This window comes from Thermobia domestica, chromosome 12 (genome assembly GCF_964235325.1).
Source record: "Thermobia domestica chromosome 12, izTheDome1.hap1.1, whole genome shotgun sequence".
Taxonomy (NCBI): Eukaryota; Metazoa; Arthropoda; class Insecta; order Zygentoma; family Lepismatidae; genus Thermobia; species Thermobia domestica.
Genome location: NC_137465.1, coordinates 105,533,062 through 105,554,296, shown reverse-complemented (window position 1 = coordinate 105,554,296; position 21,235 = coordinate 105,533,062). Strand labels below are relative to the sequence as shown.

The 21,235-nt window shown below is 36.1% G+C and overlaps 1 protein-coding gene across 5 annotated transcripts in view; it reads right to left on the bottom strand.

Annotated features, from left to right (window-relative positions):
* The window catches only part of LOC145666574 (tubulin polyglutamylase TTLL13-like), a 211,565-nt gene extending 198,868 nt beyond the window's left edge, over nt 1–12,697 (bottom strand). For 2 of the 5 annotated variants that reach the window (XM_081733932.1, XM_081733931.1), the window contains exon 1: nt 12,485–12,643. The gene's annotated coding sequence lies outside the window, so the exon portion shown is untranslated. Of the gene's footprint in view, nt 1–12,484 lie in introns of all 5 variants that reach the window. The other 3 variants (XM_081733930.1, XM_081733929.1, XM_081733928.1) reach the window with 3 other exon arrangements.
* Nucleotides 12,698–21,235: the final 8,538 nt, after the last annotated feature.

The window sequence follows — 21,235 nt, the reverse complement described above, 5'->3', positions numbered from 1 at the left end:
CAAGCCTTTCCTGAGTTCATTTTTCGAGTGGTTATGACTATTTTGAAGTTTGGTGTATGCACAAAAATACAACAGGATTATGCGGCAGTTTACGGAATTGATGGAATTAGAGGTATTTTTTTTAAATGCTATTTAAGACTTTAGGGACTTTTTGCACAAAAGGGTTTTTAAACTCAACTTAGGTTGGTTATTCAGGATACAGTGGATTGATTGAACTTAAGACTTTCTTAACACAAATTTTATCTAAGCATCCTCTTGCCTACTTAGTATACTGTTCATTAAATGAATTAGCTGATTTTTCAAAAATCTACTAAGACCAAACCACAAAAATACCTGTAAAGTTACTATAGTGGGTTTCACTTAATTTTGTGTTCTGCGCATTTTATAATGAACTACGAAAGAATAAAAAGTGTTAGTAGAAAATACCCAATCAATTATCTTTATTGGCCACGTGCTACTTCTGGGCCTATGTGCCGATCGAGAACAAAAATTAACATAATATGTAGAATTAGATGCCCTTAAGTTTTGACTGTGTCTCGTCTCAGTATTTACAGTTAGGAAACGTTTAAAATAAAGCTCTGTATAAAGGTATACACTGTCCATATAAAGAGGATATGGAAGAATATTTTAAAATACATGAACTCCTATGCAGTGTTCTATTTCAAATTTTTGTTGCTTATAATTTTGGTGACGTTTCTGAACTGTCACTTTTATCGCAACTATTAGAAAGGATAAGTTAGAAAATTTTTGATCTTACAGAAGGAAAGAGTCACAGACCCATCGATGTTCTTTCAGGTTTATGTTTAAAGGCTTTCAGCTCACCTTAATAGAACTCCAATTCAATTTATACTTTGTTGTTCAACTATTACTAACCTCTCAACAAATAACTGAATTTATAGCGAGTAAAATCGATGCAAGTAGTCAAGTGGGTGCTATTTAGTCATACACTGATTTTAGTAAAGCGTTTGATACTGTTAATCACGAACTAAAATTCACAAACTAAAATTATTCCACTTTGCTGCTTCTAACGTCAAGTTGTTATGTATAAGTAATCGCAAGCAATCAATCAGCTGTATACCAAAAATGCATTCCCAGTAGTTACGCCACGACCTCTGGGATTCCTCAAGGATCCAATCTTGGGACTCTATTATGTAATTAGTTCACCAATAAGATGTCTCGAAGATGTAATTAACTCTCACAAATTACTCTCTACAGATGGCTTCAAGGTTTATAAAGAAGCAACTTCACCGACAAACTGCAATCTACAGCAGGAAGAAATAACTAATGTACAACACTAGTGTCGAGTAAATGAACTTGACATTAAAATGTAAACTGGTGACCTTCACCAGACAAAAATCTAAAATTTTATTTTAGCAGCAAAGCTAAGGGAGACGTTGTTTGATAGTGGTAGAATGAAGAAATTGGGAGAAAACGGGAGATTTAGAAAATCCACGCACATAGTGTTTGTCTACTACAAAGCTCACTTGGCAGAGTAGGGATCCAACGTACCGTTTTCTACCACGTCAGTGACCTTTCTACCGCTGGAAAAAAAGTCGAAGATAAATTATATTTATTCCACTGTATATGAAAAGGACAACTTGGATCGGAACAGTGGCTTGGTTTCGTTTTTGACTGTCAACTAAACAGCAAAAGAAGCAGCTATAATCATTTATTAATAAAGGAGGAAAGGTTTTCAAAACAATTCCTATGTTGAAGATTTTATATCTTACATACATCAGAGCGAAATTATAATATGCGTCAACAGAATAGATTCTACACTCTCAAAAACACTGTCAGCTACTAGAATGAATACAAAATAGATTTCTCAGATGTCTTACAGACAGACAAACACATTTGTACCCCAAATTTGAACCCTGACGATGCTCTTCTTTGTCATTCTTACAGGACTTAAAACATAAACAGGAAATTTTGTACAGCTCTGAAACGGCTACTCATTCTTGTAATAATTTTTTGCAAGCACAAAAAGGACCTTCAAAACTGCAACCAGATTTTACAGTGAAGTTGATTTCAATTTTTACTATGTTTCTTAATCTTACTGAAATACCTGGACAAACAGATAAGAAAAAACATTTTTGTACTTTTGGTGCTTATTACTTAGAGAGCTATTATGAAAAGCTATGTGAAATATTCAATTTTTCTAGAGTATAGGAATCAATCCTACTTTCCTTACGTGGGTCTAATAGCAAGTTTAGATGGCGGAGATCTCTTTCGTAGAAATGAAAAAAAGAAATTCTTCCACATATTTTCCTTAATTAAATGTGAATGGGTCGATTCTATCATGGTATCCTCCCTACAAATCAAAGTACAGAATTTGTCATTGTGTCGATAAATACGTAGGCCCAGGAAAATTAACCATTTATCTCTCATTGCTTTTCAACTTAAGATTTTTGCAAAATCAAATTATCCCCTTAAGTATATAATTCACAGATTTATGCAAAGTTATTGTAATTTTTTATTTTCTGTGTATGTGAGTTATATGTTTCCGATTGGGACCCTTCGTGGTTTTCAGGAATTGATATTACACTGTTCCATGGAACTTGGAATAATAACAGCATGAAACTTGTGATAACAATTAGAAGTCTTGGCCTTGAGTATACTCGTGGATTTTGGTGAACAAGTCAGCAGATTTCCTTTTACAAAATCCAAGTGTTCCATGAAATTCTTCGTATACTTTCCACGTTGAAAAAACTGCGAGATGCAAACCATTAGAGAATATATTCCAATATAACTTCTTTCCATGCGGCTGAGATTTGTAAGTGGGCATCCACGGCTCACGTCTCATTGTTGTACTTACATGTTATGTGAGGTTCAGAGATCCTCTTCTTTGACTTATGAAAAATATGAAATGAAATATTTTAGTTTAACGTCCCAGGAGACAAAGGGATTTTAGGCTATGGGAGACGATGATTAAGGCAAGTGAACGATGATGGAAGAAATGATGAAACGAGAAAGGAAGTAGGCTTCCTTTCCTGTAGAAAGGGTTTTGCAGTCGCATGAAAAACACATTGGTGCCCGATTCTGTAACGGTCTGCGTCAACGTAACACAAAAACTGCTCTTTGGTTTTCGATAATAGGAATAGTAGTTATAACGGGAAGTTGAAAGTGTGGAAACACCCAAATAAAAGAAAATTTCAAAACACTTGCAGAAGTAACATCGTAGGATAGTGTACAGATAGAGAGAAAATTTTAGGACATCTGATGTCGATAATCGCCATCTTGAAATCCCTTTCATTTTCTTAAATGAAAACCATATAATGTGATGACTTGTTCTTATCTGAAATTTTCTCGGGAGTTCAATGCCGTGTTTGTTTTGGGACCTCGCGGTTTGGGTGCCATAGATAACGGGGGTCAGTGCACAGGGAGTGCATTATTATAGAACAAGCAGCCGGGGCCGGAGACATAGTTCTCTAATATAATTTTCTTGGACGCGAGTATTATACTCTAGTGGTTAATTTTGTATGACAGTTGTGAACCCGTCAACTGTACACGAGCCACCGCCACGGTCGTTGATTAATTGGTTTGAGTTTAGTATCCCTTTCAGCAGCGAGATTACGAAACGTCAACTTACGGTTTACCGTGAGTTCCGAAACACATGAAATCCCGCTGGGAATCGAACTCGGATCTCCCACGTCAAAGACGCATACGTAAACCGCTTAGTCACGAGGGACTTCAAGCCCCGGTTGTAGTAATTGGAAACCTACGATAATAGTAGGTCTCGTCCTTCATGAAACGAAAAAATGAAATCTTTCAGCTGTACGTCCCAAGTTTAGAACGTGTAGGCTAAAGGAGACGGTGATGATGAGAAATGAATGAAATGAAATGAAGAAAGTGAAGGAAACGTGAGAACACCGAGAAAACCCACGCACACGGTGTTTGTCCACCACAAAGCCCACTTGACGCGACCTGGGATCGTATCAGAGGTAAACGCTCTACAACTAAGCCACCGCCGCCCCCTCCCGCCCTTCATAACCTCGGTGCTGAATAGAGGCAAAATTTAAAACCTCATTTAAAATAAGCAACATAATTTAGCATTGTTTTGTGTGAAACCGAGAACCTAAAAAGGGATTATTCAAATTTGTTAGAATAAGATTTCTCAAACTTGTTACTGATATCACTGTTTGTTCCGTTATCAAAAGATAGTCAAGTTTTCATAAGAGTGTAGGATAAATTTCAAGATAAAAAAATGTACGTAATTTTGGAAAACTGAATTTACACACATTGAATCATTAATAAAATTAAAATCCAACTAAAGTTAGTTTTGTAAACTTTTCTTTCTTTCTTTATTTTCTAAAAAAAATTAAGTAGAATGACATGAAATCGTTAAGTTTTACGTCCCACGATTATGCAGGTTGGGCTAAAGGAGACGGTGATGATGAGAGATGAGTGAAATGGTGGAATGAAGAAAGTGGGAGGAAACGGGAGAACCCCGAGAAAACCCACAAACACGGTGTTTGTCCACTACAAAGTCCACATGGCGTGAGCTGTGATGTTCGACTATTATGTTCTTCACGTAAAAGGAGATGGATGATTGGAAGAGATTAATGATTAAGAAAGAATTGGAATGTCAGAGGAAACGGAGAAATTAAACATTTTTATTTGAGTCCTACATATTTACATATACCGGTAATGTAGTAACGTAACAATTAAAATTATACTAACATTATACTACAACGATTGTATATTACTGGTTTTTAAAAAATCCACAAACTAAGTCACAAAAAATGACTCTAGATCCTTACGAATTCCCTTTAAATCTGGATCATTTTTCCTGCACTTCTGCCACAGTCAAGGGTGCAAACTGAACGATTATATTGCAGTATGCATATACAATAAAGAAAATGACGATAATTTTAGCCGCAAATTTAATTCATGATTTATATTTTTAATCTAGAACGATTTAAAAAACGGTGGAAGAAGGGGAAATATCATTATTACAAATAGGCTACAATAAATAACCATCCGCTACACATGATTTGCCAATTGTTTCACTGTCAATTTCAAGTGTCCCCAGAACACATTTGTCCGGTTACTTTCCTTGCAGCGAAAACTAATGAATAATTTATGAAAAACGTATCGAAATCAGCAGGGTAAAAGCAAGAATATTTGAAAACATTCTGTGTTTTCTAATATAACATGTGATTCAAATGACTTGTCTTTTGTGTAGACGGTTGAGAGGAAACTGGTGTTTATTTCTAAAAGGGTGGAGATTTCAAGAAAGAAATTAAGAGCTCCTGGACTTCGTGATGGACAAACTCCATGAATGTGGGTGTTCTCAAGAGTTCTATCGTTCTTTTCCACTTGCTTCATTCTACCATTACTATTCATCACTAGTCTCCTTTAACTTCGATGCACAATCGTTGAACGTTACACTACACAAAAATGTACCTCTATTTTTTAGATCAGACCCTACCTCCCATAGAAAATTGTTTTAAGCTAAATTTCATGGTAATTCTACTTTTTGCCAGGAAGAGAAATTTGGATTGTTAAAATGGAAGAATACTATTGATATTTCATTATCTTAAAATAACCCTTACGCATTTTAAATTAATAGTATCCAACGACTGAAAGAAAGAAGGGATTCTTGTAGCAACATTTCTTATTAGAATTTCAGTAGCTTATATTTATACATATTTACGGTATTTCGCACTTAATAACGATTCCAAAAGCCAATAAAAACAAATAAAAATTTTGCACTTTTGTTTTTCGTTCTTTTCCTTTTCTAAGGCAGACGATGTTAAATTAAAATCCACAATTGCATCCATGTTTAACTCGGTATTCCAGTATTGTAATAATAATACTGTAACTTGGATTTGCATATATAGAGTACTTAAAGCTTTGAAAACAGCTTTAGGAAAACGCGCATTGCACACTTCACTCAGGTCCTTCTGCATGAACTAGCACGGAAAGAAAAACGCTCTGTGATAAAATAGTAGAATAGTAAGCTGCGTGGAAAATACCAAAATGATAAAATTCAGGATCGATAGTCCAAACCCTCCCCACGACCTGCGATTTTTTTTTTTTTTTTTTTTTAAATATAAAGAAAACCTAAGTTAGAAGAAGATATTAAGAGTTGATAGTATGTGAGAAAGAAAACATTTCATAGCGATGTCATCTACACCAAAAAAGTACGGTACCTACTTCGTGCCAAAAGAATTGTTCCATATCAGGAAACAACAAACTTTACTACTTTCTAGATTTCATTGCTGTAAATTGTAACGAGCCAATCCATAGCAAGGTACAGTAGATTGCGTTGTTAACTGTCGAATAAAAACACGCTAAATCACAAAGAGTGTATGCGCAAAAGATGGAAAAGTTTTTTTTTTTTTTTTAATTTTATTTATGTCTTTACTTTCTGTTAAACTTGGTGGCCTAGTTGGAAAGGAGTAATTTCGAATGTTCTGTAATTTTTAATACCCCAGTACCAGTGGCGTAACTAACGGGCCCGAAATGCTAGGAGGCCCAGAGCAAAAGGGAGCCCATTTAAGTTTCCAAGATTAACTTTATGTTAGGATGTTAATATTATAAGATGTTAAAAAATGTCGGGTTGGAACTATATCTCATCTTTTGCCTGCAATGACGGCAACATCTGAGCGACTATTCAGTAAACTAAAAGCCAACAAAACATTCACTGACCAGCCAATATATAATGATTACTTGCTACTTTTTGAACGAAATCTTTGGAGTGCCCTAAGAGCCACGAGGCACAGCAGAACCGCTCGCCAAACGGTGACAGGGATTTCACTCGATTAGTCAGTGTAATGCTTGTGTCTTCTATGGGAAATGACGGCGATATATCAGATGGAGTGGCCAGACAACTGAGAATAGCATTTTGGAAACAGAGCAAATTGTCTGGTGTTCGCGATCTACCGTGTTTAACATCTTTCAAGATTGAGAAAAGGATGGTGAAATTATAACCAAACCACATCACAAGAAGTGGGCGGCAACACTCCATTATAAATATCGAACGGTCATAAATTTTCGAGGTTGGCAGAACAGAATAGAAAAAACCTGTGACACACTTAATAGCAGACTTCAACAGACTGTAGCATTGGCAATGGACAAATGTGTCTGATCATGCAATTCACCGTATGCTGTTAGATATGGGCCTCCGCACCTAACGTCCCACACGTGCACCAATGCTAACCACATGGCGTAAGAGGTAACAACTAAAATGGGTACGTACCAATCGTCACTGGATCATAGAGCAATGACATAATCACTATATTACCAGGGTTGGCTAAAACCATGGTTTTTATTGAAAAAACAACAACAACAACAACAAATCCGATTTTTTTGGTTTAAGCTTTTTTGTGTTTGTTTGTTTAAGTAATTTGATCTATGTATTTATATTACATATGGACATAAATGGGTTGTTTCGCCTTGTTGTTATTATGCAACAACGCTGGAAGGGGTCACATAAGCTTAAAGCAGAATCCAAACCACTTCTCAGCTCACATCCGAGAGATATTGTTCTCCATTTGGACTCGAAACCGGGACTAATTGGCCACAAATGCGATGAGTCTTCCGACTCACTCACGAAGGACTCCTGATAAAAAATACGTTGTAATGATCTTTACATATTTGTTAACGTAATTGTCAAGAGTCATTTTAGAAGGACAAAAACAGTTGCAAAAATGAAACCATTATACAGAATTAATTATAAATCGGGAAAACCGCCTTAACTATTTGGAAAATCCTGTTATTACTTTAAATGCAAAGCATTTCCGTTATAGCTTGGCATGTAAAATTTTATGGTCAACGTATCATAATCAGTACGCTAAAACTGAGGTATTAAATTACTGGAAGTCCAATCCAAGCAAATGTTGGATGCTATGTAGGCAGTCGATAAATTTTGCCAATTTCTATCAATATATTTAAGGAACCTCGGCTTCTTCATAAAACAACAAGCACTCACGCAAACGGAAATATACAATTTGGTGTCGTTTCTTATGTTTAGGCATAACATCCTTATGTAATACCTAGGTACCTTATGTAATACTTTTCCTTAAAGTGACATCCGAACCGCTACTTGGTTTACACTTGAAAAAAGGGTTGTGGTTCGACCGAGAATTGAACGTGGGACGCCTTGATTAAAAGGTGGAAAGGAGATAAAACTAATGCAGATGGTTTGATATGTGGAAACGTCACCATGAAGTTCATATGATTTAAAGCATTATTCGTTTTTTTATTTTATTTTTATTTGCTTTTTTGTTTAAACCACGGTTTAAACCAGCCAACCCTGGATCCTACTTTCGTCAAATTGATGGCCGGGTCAGAATCTGTCGTCTTCCAGAACAGCTGCTCAAGACGTGTAGAGCAGAGTGACGTTAGACCAGCGGTAGCTCACTTATGATTCGAGGAACCTTCACACGGTCACTCGGAGATCAGTACTGTGTGTGGAGGGCATCATGATGGTTTTTAGCTATCGGCAGGTCATTGCTGATCACGTACATTCACTCATATCAGTCATATTTCCAACCAGGAGTGGAACATGTCAGCAGGACAACGCCTATTGTCACAATGCTGTCGTAGTGCAGTGGGTCGAGGGGTACTGTGATGAATTCAAATTGCTTCAATGGCCTGTACCCATCTTAACCCAATTGAACACGTTTCGGATGGCACTGAACTGAACGTAAGATTCGAGCTCATTACCTCCTTCACGTAATTTACGGTAACTAAGTGATTTGTGTGTGCAGATGTGGTGCGCCATGCCTCCAGCCAACCTAGCAAAGCCTCATTGTTTCCTGCCAAACCGCATTGTTGTTGTCCTGCGAGCTAAAAGTGGATATACCAGATATTTAGTAGGTGGTCATAATGTTTTGACTGGTCAGTGTCCTATTCGCAGCATGATCCAGCTTTTTCTCAATGTTAAACACTGAAGCCAAGAAATTCACCATGTTGATACTGACAAAGTAAACAACGAATTCTTCTTCCAAACGATTCACCACTGTTTTGGGAAGTTATGCGCAGAATAAAGAAATTTTGGCGAGTTTTCATACATATGCTGTCAACATTTTATGAGTTAATTTATTTAGAAAGATAATGTTTCTCTTTTAGTTCTTTTAAGAAACTTTTTTTTTTTTTTTTTTAGTTCCATGCAATTGCTTCAAATAATAATAACAATAAATATTATTATGTGCAAATTTATGCGTAATATGAGGAAGGAGTGACCGACTACAGGAAAATCCAAGGTTAATAACATGTTCTCCATAAATTTTACGTTCCTTCGTGAATGTGGATAGTTACGCTCCTGCCAGGTACACGTATTTGAAAGGCGGGTTCCATCCCAAGCCCCCCTCTAAAAGTTTATTTACATAATACTGTGTCAGGTTTTATCTATAGTGTTAGTTGGAAATATAAGAAAGTACCGGTAAGGATTCATTGCTTTCGCTGTTCCTGAATAGTGAGTGGTTTTCAACTTTTATCAGTTGTAAGTACTAATTTTTCGCAATAACACAATATAGATGAGTACGAATCTAGTGAAGAGCAATCAAATCATAAAAATAAGAGTTTCAGTAAATCGACTCCCTATAACTTAAGAACCATTTTGGGGGTGTAATCTTGTATTCTCTGTGCAGTTTCATTTTAGAAGGGCTTCAGTGTATGTATATGATAAGAACTGTTGTGCAAGGAAACATTGACGTATGTCAAGTGGCACTAAAAAGCACAAATGCTACCCAATCAAATGAGTTGAGTTGATTTTAGTTTAGCGCCCCTTTCAGCAGCGAGGCTATATGAGACGTGGACCTACTGATTAACGTGGAATCCGAACCACATGAGCTCCTGCCGGGAATCGAACCCGGGTCTCCCACGCCAAAGGCGCATACGCTAACCGCTTAGCCACGAAGGAGCTCCAATCAAATTAGGTAGGAGCGTAGCAGGGTGGCTCGAGCGGTAGCGCTTCAGCGACGGTGAGTATACAATGATAGCGTAAAAAACTTAATATAGAAATAGGCTCATTCCACGTCAAAGCACCCAGGAAAAATCCGAAATGTCACCCACCGATTCAGATTTTAATGGAACTTCGAGTACTTGTTAACACTAATATGGTATGAAGACCTGTAAAAGTTTTCTTCTGAAATCCTAATAGTTTGTGAGAAATACGAGATCAAAGTTTCAGAATTTCAGGCATGCCGGTCGTTCTCGAGGCCATCTAATATTTCGTAGAGCTTAATAAAAAAAAATCATGTCTCAGTATCTAAGCAATGTATCACTAGAAATTTCTACCCGAAGTTTATATAAGTCTGTAGAGCTAATAATAATAATAATAATAATAATAATAATAATAATAAAAATCACCATCAATTTTGTTGCACATTATGGGTGAAAAATGCACCCTTGCACTTCAAAATACTTAATTTTTTGTGTAAATTTCTAATTTTACATAATGCGCATTATCGCTGTGAGGCGGACCAATTACCTTGCCGCTCTTTTTTTTAAAACTGAAACTTAAGGTATGTTCTAAGAGACTGTAAAATAAAATTAGTGGTTTTTTGAATGCTTCGGTTAGTAATTCTCGTTTAACCCTTCAAGGCCAACGCGCCAGCTTTTCGTGTCATCTGTAAAGTGTTATTGTCATTGATGCAAGCAAGGTATTGGCATATCATTGCTCGATTCACTCACATAGAATTGGGAAAATTAATTCAATTTTAACATTAAATTCACTTTGAATATATTAATAGTTCGGCAAACAATTTTTTTTTCTATAAAATTTCGAGAATGAATGTTTCTAGCCTGGTTATCCCGCTTCTCTGAAACTCCCCCCCACCCACTCTTCAACACAAGCAACATGTATACTTAGTAATTACTTGAGACTTGTGTGAGTACACGAAGTTTCATTAAAATCTGAATTGGTGGGTGACATGGCCTGGGTGATTTGACGCGGAATGAGCCATTAAAAGACTTATCTTACACGTTGAACATTTACTTAAGATGTTATAGAGGAGAATATTTAGCAGAAGTGGTCCAGAAGTACGTAAAAAATACAAAATTTACAGGAGAAATGGGTGATGCAAGTATTTAGACCGGTGCAGCTTTAATATACTGATCCACAGATTGTAGAATGTACGAAAAAATTTGGAGAAGTCTTTAATTTGCCCATTTTATGTCGAGAACAGAACCTAACAAACCCCTGCGGGACTTCTAAACCGTTCTTACTGCTACTGCTACCCCTAGCCCTACTCTTATTACTACTTATACTATACCGGTAGATCCGTAGTAAAATTGCACGTTAGACCTAACATAACGTAGCCTAAACTAACTTAATGTGAACAGAAATCACCGAAATGTAACTTTTTTTCTGGACTTCTTCTGCTAAACATTTACCATTATAGGTAATATCCCGACGTTTTCATTGCTTGCTGCAGACTTGCATTCCAAACTAACAAAACACATTACTTATGCAAATTTCAGAAACACGTGAATCCCTTAACTCTTAGAAACTTGTATGGTTGCGCGTCATGAGTCAGCATACTAACTTAAGATACTCCACTTCCCTTTGTGTAAGTATATTGTGGTTAATGATTACCTCAGTAGCGAATCCGTTCGGCCTATGTTTAGCAGAAGGGGTCCAGCTCTTTTCTCTAAAAAAAAATGTTACAATTTTGGTAATTTCTGTTCACATTCTATAAGTTTAGGGTAGGGTTGGTTAGTTTAAGTTAGGTTATGCTAGTTTAGGTTACGTTAGGTTAGTTTAGTTTATGTTATATTAGTATACGAGTCCCGCATAATTTTCCAAAAAATGATAGAATTTCGCTTATTTCTACTATTACGTTAGTTTAGGTTAGTTCAGGTTAGCTTACGTTAGTTTGTTAGGTTAGGTTTGATATGGTTACATTATGTTACGTCTAAGTACTTGCATCACTCATTTCTCCTGTAAATTTTGTGTTTTTTACGTGCTGCTGGACCCCTTGTATTAAACATACCCCATCCGTTCCGTGTTTAATTAGCTTTGACTTTCGTTAATTCCACGTACCGGTAGATATGTATCTTACATGTAAGAACACAACATATTTTAATTATTTACACATTAAGCTATTAAAATAGGCCTATTATTACAAATTTGTTCTATAAGTTTTACAAATATGTGGGTCTGTACAGTAAATCTGAAACATAAATAGTACTACAAAGTTCATGATTCTTATTCGTGGCCGCTATCTGCAAAATATTAGCCAATTTATTTTTCTAATTGACGTTCTATTTCTATCTTCACGAATGTTTCTTCTTACGCAGGTAATCCAAACACGTAATGTAAAGGTACATAGATGTACAGATCTGCTGAAGGTCTGGGACATTTATTTCCGAAATGTTAATATTACTCTTTTTCACATAAATATTCTCATATTCCTAGTTTCAACGGAATAGTTTATTTTATTTTTGTATATAATAGATTATATTTGGAAATCTGTGACAATTTCGTAAATAATTAATTTTGCTGCAAAAGACATATATATCATGGACTTACTTGCAGAGTTTCACATAAGGTTACTTTTAATTAGTAAAAAGCATGCAAACAAAATCTCAGTTCTTACTAAGCCAGAAAAACACCTTAAGATAATGGTAAGAATTTTCTCCTTTCCCCTAATCGCCCAACAGTCGAGTTTCTTTTTCATACATTGCGCGAAAACAACAAAACTCACTATAACAAAACTCTCAATCCAAACAAGTAGACCAACATTAATCAATGTGGTCATAACAACACAAGTGCCTCATTCCGAAAAATCTTTAAGCTAGCAATTCACACGCACACACACAAACGAAAAGTTATATGTCCGGATTTGTATGTACTTACATACTTTTTCCTTCATATGCAGGTTTGTCAAATCCTTAAATGTTTGTGATTCACACTTGTAGGGTGCTTGAACTCAAGTTTCATATTACATATTTTTACATATTTTGACCAATATTATATATTTCTATGGTTTCTACATATTTTTTACATACAACTGTATTAAAACTTTGCGTATACTGAAATTTTAATTTAAAATAAAAAAAATAAACTCTCCAATTGTGCAAAGCCTTCATCTAGATTCAATTTTGTCATGTCTATCTTTTCGTTTCTTTACCGAAAGAGAAATCTCTGTCTCTTTTTTTTATTTTTTTTTATTTGTCAAACCATGTTACGCAGAATTTTCGCCGATAACAAAAGAAATATAAGAAGAAACAAGTAAAAATCCTCCCTCCGGGGTACATTAGCAGCACCCTTTATTCTCAACTCTGGAGGAAGACAGATCACGTGCCTGACAGGCGACTGGCCAGGAAATTCCTAAAATGAAGTCTATTTGATTGCTATCGGAGGTCGGACGGGAAAAAAGATGAAAGCAAATCCTGCAATTCAAGTTGAAAGTATGCTAGTGTGCTTCCAGGAATTTACTGCAAGAGTTCGTTCGAAGAAGCTGGCGACAATGGTAATATCATAGCAGGTAACCTAAGCTTTCAAAGTATTTCGCTTGTTCAACTGAATGACAGAAGGACAGTACTCACGTTTGCAGTTGCAAAACACACATGTTCTGTATTGACCGTCGAAGTTAGAAATGGCTCCGGTTGCCTCAACTTTATCCGCGAAATTGCGGTCGTGGGTAACTATCGATGATGCGTTTACTACGGACGGTAAAGTTGTGTTGTGCCAAGTGTGTGATAAAAAAAAGTGGATGTTCAATAAAATCTCAGTTAGAACAACATGTATGAAGTGCACTCCATGCAAGAAATAAAATTTTGCGAACAGAAAAAAAAAAGTTCTCTTGACGTAAATGCACCAAGATACTTCAGTGAGTAAGTTTTTCAAAGACTTGTGCCAAACAATGATAACAGCAAACATTCCTTGGAACAAAGTTCAAGTGCCAAAATACCGTGCATTTCTGGAGAAGTACTGCGGGCGTCGAATTCCTGATGTATCCACCTTCGAAAGTGTTATTTCGAAGTTTGTTATAGGGAAGCTATAAATACCATTAGGGCAGAAATATGTAGTTTATATATATTTGGATTTCTATGGACGAAACAACAGAAGTTTTGGGACGTTATGTAGCAAATTTAGTGATTGGAAAGTTAAGTAAAGATGCTCCATCTAAATCCTATCTTATTGCGAGTAAATTGCTGGAACGCACGAATCATTCCACGATTGCTCGCTTTTTGAACGATGGTCTCAAAGTATTGTGGCCAGGAGGAGTTCAGGAAGAAAAAGTCCTTGTTCTCTATAAACAGTGCAGCGTACATGTTAAAAGCGGCTAGAGCACTTACAGTTTTTTATCCTCACTTCATTCATTTCACCTGTATGGCCCATGCTCTTCAGAGTGTTGCTGAAGAGGTGAGAGACAACTTTTGCGAAGTAAATCAACTAGTTTCTTCCACGAAAAAAATGTTTGTTAGGGTGCCACAACGTGTTCAAGTTTACATAGATCAACTGCAGGACGTGCCACTTCCTCCGGAGCCTGTGCTAACGCGATGGGGCACTTGGATACAGGCAGTACATTTCTACAATGAACATTTCAAGAAAAAAAGCCTGTTGTTCATTCATTTCCATCGGAGTCTGCTGTGTCAGTTGGTATTGCTCAGCAACTGTTTAATGACTGAAAAGTATCGTGTGATATCGCATACATAGACAGCAATTTTGGTTGCTACCTACAAGCATTAAAAAACTAGAAACTGTTGGGTGGCCTCTTCCGGAATCCGTGAAAATCATATAGAGGATGCAAAGAGACTGCTGCAAGGTGTGTGTGGCGATGTAGGAGAAAAAGTTCGACATAAACTAAATGGAGTGCTGGAAAGAAATCCGGGTTACGACAGCCTATTGACAGTGTGTGAGATTCTTAGTGGTGAAACAAGAACCCCGCCCCCTGAAGATATTTCCCCCAACTACATCACCCTGTTGAAATACGCTTCTGTTACCTCATGTGATGTGGAGAGATCATTCTCTGCATACAAGAATATTTTATCTGATCGCCGACAAAATTTTACTTCTGATTATTTGGAAATGTACCTTGTAACCAATTGTGCAACAACACACAGTTGAACTGCAGGCACATCTTTTGTAAGTACTTTATTTCAAATTAAAAATGCTCATTAGTGGAAATATTCTTCAATGTTAGTTCAGCTGGTATTGTTGAAAAGATATAGGACTACATTTCCCTGCATGAAATAAATATATATAAAACAATACATTTCGTCTTAAGTTGATTTTAGTATTTAAATTTGTATATTGCGTATAATTCATTTCAAGATTGGGCAGTGGTGACGGATGCGCATTTTGTGTAAAAGGCTCTAGATTTGAAACGGAACCACACCGCACCACATAAGGTTTCTAACGTACAAATGCCGTATGCATTGCTTTTCTCGAGGCTTTCCTCTTTCTCTCTTGCCGATTCACATCTTCCTTCATTCGCGTCTGATTTTTATTATCCTGCAATCAGTCATGTCAGTGACGTATGGCTCTCTCAGCTGTTCAAGCATTTCACTTCATTGGGGGACTTGCATTAAGCAGGATAAAGTGTAGTAGATTTTCCGGGTAAAACTCAATTCAAGGGTACACATCTGTTATCGTGATTTTCATCAGAAGATTTGCTTCTTCCCTGGAGATCGTTCCACGTGAATGCCCACAGCACCCTCTGGTGAGTTTGTCATACTTGAAGCGACCACTTTCACGTGTTTGTCACAGTTGTTATCATCATTTGCCCGCGGCGGTAAGACTTATACGATCCCAATTCAAGGGGACACATTATTAGAAATACAATTCTGAATTGGCAAAATTCCTATTTAATCTCTTTAAAGTTGAAGAGGTAAAAACGAAAAACGTGAGCGTTGTGTTTTAGAATGAGTTTCATTCTAATGTAGGTGCCGTATTATTGAGTCTGTTATTGTTGGCCATGAATGATATTTTTTATTATCGTAAAAATTCGCTTTTGTAAATTTTCTTTTTTAAAAACTACAAATGAAGGGATTTACCCTGAAGTCATTTTGTTATTAGGGGCCGTGGTGGCTCAGTGGTACAGAGTTCACCTGTAGTACATGGGGTTCTTGGTTCAATCCCAGCTCGCGCCAAATGGGCTTTTCGGTGTGCGATTTTCTCGGGGTTTTCTAGTTTCCTCCTACTTTCTTCATTCCACCATTTCATTCAATTCTGATCATTAGCGTCTCCTTTAGCCTAGCCGGTATAATCGTGAGACGTAAAACTTAAAGATATCATTTCATTTTGTTCTGTTTAATGAGTCATATCTATTTTCCCCATCTCTTTTGGATAATTAACAGATATTAATTCTTTAAAGAATTTAAAGAGATAACATAATTGTTTTAGAAATAGGTATATTAATGCATACATTTTAAAAAAATCGTAAGTGTAGAACTAGATTCTTATCCGAAAGTATTATTGTAAAATTTGTTAATTAGATGCTTCTGTATTGTTCACGTATCACGTCTACTGGAACTTTTTCAGAGTATACGGACTAAATGTCAGTAATGAAAGCCAACTCATAGAAAATAATTACTCATATTCCGAGTAATTTTAATGGAAAAGTACTACTGCATCCGTGAAAAAAAAATCAAACGATATATTTGTTCATGCTTCATACAAACTATATTTCCTTTTACAAGTTGACCTTTTCTTTAATATCAGGTATTTGATAAAGACTAGGAAATTATAAGTTACTTCTGAAAATCATTACGAGAGAAAGTCACACATCGTTCTAGACTTATTTAATGAAATAACTGCAATTATTTTTCACAACTGATACAAAATTTTCATTTTGATACACCTTATAAAATAAATATTATTTACAAAATTCTGCCTTATGTGAAGATCTTTGAAAAGCTACTTCCTATATTTTTTTTCAGTAACATTGTATTACAATGAATTACAATGTGCCATTATAGTGCAGTCATATTAATAAAAGTAAGAAGCAAATTAGTAACAAGTTAAAAATTTATATAGATGTTGGAAATGATGTTCTAAGCAACATACTAAAAGCTCCCTGCAATCCCACCCGATCTTCTTCCGCCATTTTGGAAAATGGCCGCTGGAAGTGTCAAATGAACACTACCCAGATAAAATAGCAATATCTTCGTTATCCTTGGATTGTGATGGATTGTATATAATTATTGTTATCCTTCAAGTAGAAATATATAGAATGGGAAGATGTATGCGCATAGGAAATACAAATTCAGAACCCAGTTATCTTCTTATTGCAACTTCCCTTCACACTTTACTCAAGCTTAGGTCTAATTATGAATCAATTGTTTCTACCAAACTAGAAACTGTTTTTCCATTGGCGTGTTTAAGAGTTGCGAAAACATCTTATATCTTCTTGTCTGTATATGGTAATGGCAAAACAATTCAGATTCTTTTTATCGTCGTCTTCTTTTTTTGGGGGGGAGTAGTTAAATTCCTTGTCATTATTTTGTTTCATTTAGTTCATAACTTTACTGTGGATAGAAGTACTGCATGGCACGTAAGAAATCTAAAAAAAGTTCTTCAGTGTTGTGAAGTCTACTGCGCCATTATGTTAAATTTGACTCAGTTCTTCTGATATTCATCCTCCCTATGGATCGTCGAATGTCTCGTTTTACTCTCGCTCACTAAATTCAATCATTGATGGATGTGTTGTAGGCCTATTGTCATAAAACTAATTTAATGCATTTATTTAATTAGTATTATAGAGAGTATTCTGAGCTACAACTGATGGCACAGCACCGGCACAGCTGTGATTTACTGTATCATGCTGGTATCCTATAGCAGATATATCTGCTATATCCTCTCCAGCAATCTGTTTTTATAATTGTGATGGGTAAGACATGATTTGATATAACGTTTTCTTGCTTACACCAACACCGTAAAAGCTCTTCTAGTTTGTTGGTCGATTCCTCCAACAACTCATTTGGTGCACATTATACGACCTCTGTTGTATTTGCTTTTGCCAAACACGCTCCTGTTAACTTCAACTTTGTGGTCCTTATGTAGACGGCCGAGTGCCTTCTCCTTCATCTGCATATCAAAATGCAGATGAGTGCACATTTCCCTATCAATATGTAAATATATGATAATTTGTGATCAAATTAATTGCGTGCTAATTAGCATCCATTTTACTTATTTGTAACTTATTATTAATATTATTGGGTAAACACCGAGCGTAATACGAGAGTATTAATACACTTTTGATGTATATTGTATTTCATGTATGTATTTTATTCCTTTATAGGCTATGAACATCATTTAAAGTTTGCGTGCATCTCATTAATGGGAATTAAATTGTATATATATTACATGTGTTATTGGATTTACATAGCCAGCATACTACTACTTATGATTTCTATTTCTACTTTACAGCTGATTTCTACTTATGATAAATAAAAGAGAAATCATATTATATTAATTTACTTCATGTATAGAAGTTTGAACTTCGTGGCTACAGAGATAGCTTGGACAGAGATTTTTTTTCTTGGCGACATCAGTCTGAGCTGCAAAGTTTGTGTGGGGTCTTTGACTCCTAGTGGGTGGAGAAATCCCTAAATAAACATGGAAGCATGAAACATTGTGTATAGGAAGTATACTGGTAACTTCCTCTTGTATAGCAATGCTTAGGTGGAAACATTGCTTACAGACGCTCTCCAGGCTTTGTTACAAAAGTCATAAAATTTTTAGCGTCAACACGATAGATTTCCTATTTCTAAAGGTGTCATATTCACACCTTTGAAAAGAATCTCACAAGTCCCAAGCTCATAGCTTGGGTTCAACCCAAGTTCGTTACCGTCAGCTATCTGGCCTATGATTTTCTCCCATGATGCACTGCATTTTTGAAAACTTGTATTTTATTTTGACTTGTTTTATGTGTAAATTATTAATATTAACGTATTACGCTCACCAGTTCTTGGAAAGACCGTTTAAAATTCATGACTATAATTGTCATCGTGTTTCCCAACGTTCAAGACATTTAGATCTTGTATTATTGTCAAAATTAATCATAACAAAAATGTTTCTATCTCTCTCTCTTGGAGTAATGGCTGCTGGATGGTAGCAGACAGTTTTGAGGGAATCCAGTGGAAAAGAGACTTCCTACACATACTCGGAGAGATGACAACTGTATATAGTGATACTATTGCATTCTGTATATATTTTACTAAATTTATGTTTGTTTAATCAAGTGTAACTATTCTTTGTAGTGTTTATTTAAGTGAAAATAGAAATGTTTATCGATTTGTTGTTATGGACTTCTGTTTGGGCAGAAGCTTTCGAAACTGCCGCTCTCAACGGTGGTGGCACCACCTGTCACGCAGGGTATGCTTGTTTGCAAGCGCAAGGTGGTTTTCGAAGTGCTGCTTGGTGGAGAGACCACACACAGTTATTGCCTCAGGCATGGAAACCTTTTGTTAGTGATTCTTGGAAGAGCGAGTCCCTGTTTTTTCCAGGAAGTGGGAAGTTTAATACCCCTTTCGTAGTCATTGTGGAGGTTAGTTGTTGCTGAAACGCGAGAGGAGTTGATTCCTAAACTCGAGAGTGTGAAGTTGCTTCGAACTTTTCGAGAGTCGAGAAATTATAACCCGGGACAGTGTGAAGATCGTTCTTCCCGTGGAGTCCTGTGAAATTACATACATGGACCCATGTATCGTGCCACGGTTGTGTTAGTGGACAGTGTTTATAAATATTAAATTTATAGTGGTAGATACTACAAAGTGCTGCAGAACAGTGAAATTTCATAAATATAAAGCACTTCATGTTTAAATGTTTCAAATTATCCAATTTTGACCACTATTTTCTGAACAATGGCTATTTGGCCATGACTGTTTCAGCATTTTTAAGTAACAGTCATTCTGTGGACAAACTTATTTATAGTGCAGTGGCACTATTATCCATTCCTGTCATGGAATATTAAAAATCATTAGTACAAATCTCATGTGAGATTGCAAGGCCCGTCACGCTATACGACAGTGCCCTCCTGAACTCTTAAACAAGGAGACCAGCAAGACATGAAGTATTGCTAACTTAAATTTGACATCCTTTGGGTCAGAGGTGACACAGTTTGAACGTCACTAGTTTCACCATCAAGGAACAGTTTTTCTTTTTTTATTCCAGTGGAATGGAAATGTGAGCAAGTACAATTGGCGTGTGATTTCATCGTAGACATTTTCCAGTCCCTACTTTAGCAGAGACTATCCGTGAAGTGGACATTAGGTTAACATCTAATCACCATGAAACTGCGTCATATATCTTAAAGTTGAATTTACCAATATACATTTTTTTTATTTATTTTTATCCTCCTCTCTGTATAAGAACAGTGAGAGACAATGAACTCATTAACATGAGGAGAATGATTTTGTTTGTGTATCTGCTTGGCAGTTCACTTAAGAGGTCAGACAGATCTCTAGTGTAAATTATATAAATCTTCTGTATCTATGCTGTGCGTAATGTGTATCTATATAAATTAGTGTGATTGGTGCACCAATGAAAGAAAATTTCTAATAAGTGTTTTGTAATATGAGAGTGGTGAGTGTTGACTTCCGTCACCTATTGATTCATGTGGAGGAATAAATATCCATCTTCCAACAGTATAGTGAGGGTGTCTATTTTCCTGATTGGTGAGTACCCGAATGCTAATCCATATGTTTTTATTTCAGGAGTGAGAGTTAAGGAAACATTTCTCCTTACTCTAGTACATCTGACCACCTTCCTGAATGGGGGCCAGGAAGGAATACGCCCAGAGAACAAATAAGACACAGTTATGAGTGTAAAGAGTACATAACAGGCTGCTACCTGTTGGTTTTTAATTTTTTTTATTTAACCTTATTACAATTTGAAACTCTTTACAAGTAGCTGCACAGACCATAACTGTCGTCAGAAATGCCTAATATCAAACTTGGTAAATTTAAAACCCTGAGATTTTATTTTTGTTTAATTTTACTAATGCTCTACCGACTATCAATTGTGGCAGTGGCGGCTGCAACAGGAGATCATCCTTATCACTCCAAAAGGGATTTGCATATGCAAAATTATTTCATCTACAATTTTGTGTTATTTACATAAATTTGAATATCCCTCGCCACTCCACCACCTTTTATCTGTATTATTGTGTTGGTGTTTCATCTTGTATGCATAGATTATTTCTATTGCTACTTGCACCTCACACACTTACCTCCAATTTTGGCACTGGTTTCTAACAGCCACATTGCAAGGAGCTCTCTAAATTCATTTAACAGTTTTGAAATTGTATTTGAACTGAGACCCGTTTCACTTGTA